At 41.7% G+C, this 979-nt stretch overlaps 1 non-coding gene across 1 annotated transcript; it reads right to left on the bottom strand.

The window, feature by feature from the left end:
- Window positions 1-428: 428 nt before the first annotated feature.
- Window positions 429-500, bottom strand: trnag-ucc (transfer RNA glycine (anticodon UCC)). The gene has a single exon. It is a non-coding gene; the product is annotated as a tRNA-Gly (tRNA).
- Window positions 501-979: the final 479 nt, after the last annotated feature.

Here is a 979-nt window from a genome sequence, read left to right as displayed (position 1 = left end):
GTTCTTGACTCTCCAGCCAGGGGAATCAGACTCTCAGCATCTACCCTGTCAAGCCGTCTAAGAATTTTATACATTTCAATGCGATCACCTCTCATTCTTCTAAACTCCACCGGATATTGGCCAATTTTACACAATACTTCCTCAGACGACAATTGCAGTACGACCTCCTTACCCTGATATTCCAACACCCTTACAATAAAGGCGAACATATCATTTCCCTTCCTCACTCTCATTGGACCCTTGGTAAATCAGTATTTCCAGCATGTTTTTCCTCTTTTCCTTCGATAGGGAAAAGAAATGAAGGTTGAAAACAGTTTACTATAATTACACCCGATTATGTTTTGGAAATAATATCCAACTGAACTGCATCAAATTCGATTGTGAACTTAAGAGTTTCTGATGGAAATAAACTAATACGAACACTTAATTGCGATGGCCGGGAATCGAACCCGGGTCAACTGCTTGGAAGGCAGCTATGCTCACCGCTACACCACCATCGCTGAAAATAATCAACAATAAAATAGTTCCCAGACATCAGATCCTGACCAGACACTGCAGGCTGTTGGATTTTGTTCTTCATTTTCACTGGTTTCTGACGGATCCTTTCTCGCTCTGTTGCAGTTCCTGTTTCCGCCCAGTAGATTTCACCAACCCCCAATCAATGGAAATTCCACACCAGCCAGTAATTCTTCACCTGATATCGGACTGAAGAGACAGTCGATACCTGCAATACTTGACCAGCTGGAAATACATTTTACCACAGCTCACATCAGCCATTGAGTAAAGTTAAATAATTACATTAAATCATTACAGAGACCGGACGACCAACTGGACAGGATTGGCAGCTTAATATTCAAGTCTATAAGATCTTTAGAAAGGACAGGGAAATAGGGAAAGGAGGAGGAGCAGCAATATTACTAAAGGACAATATTACAGCAGTTCAAAGATAGAATATCAGTGAGGGTGAGCGGGCAGTGTA

This window comes from Heptranchias perlo, unplaced genomic scaffold (genome assembly GCF_035084215.1).
Source record: "Heptranchias perlo isolate sHepPer1 unplaced genomic scaffold, sHepPer1.hap1 HAP1_SCAFFOLD_129, whole genome shotgun sequence".
Taxonomy (NCBI): domain Eukaryota; kingdom Metazoa; phylum Chordata; class Chondrichthyes; order Hexanchiformes; family Hexanchidae; genus Heptranchias; species Heptranchias perlo.
Note: the sequence above shows the minus strand (reverse complement) of the source record. Positions and strands in the feature narration are given on the sequence as shown.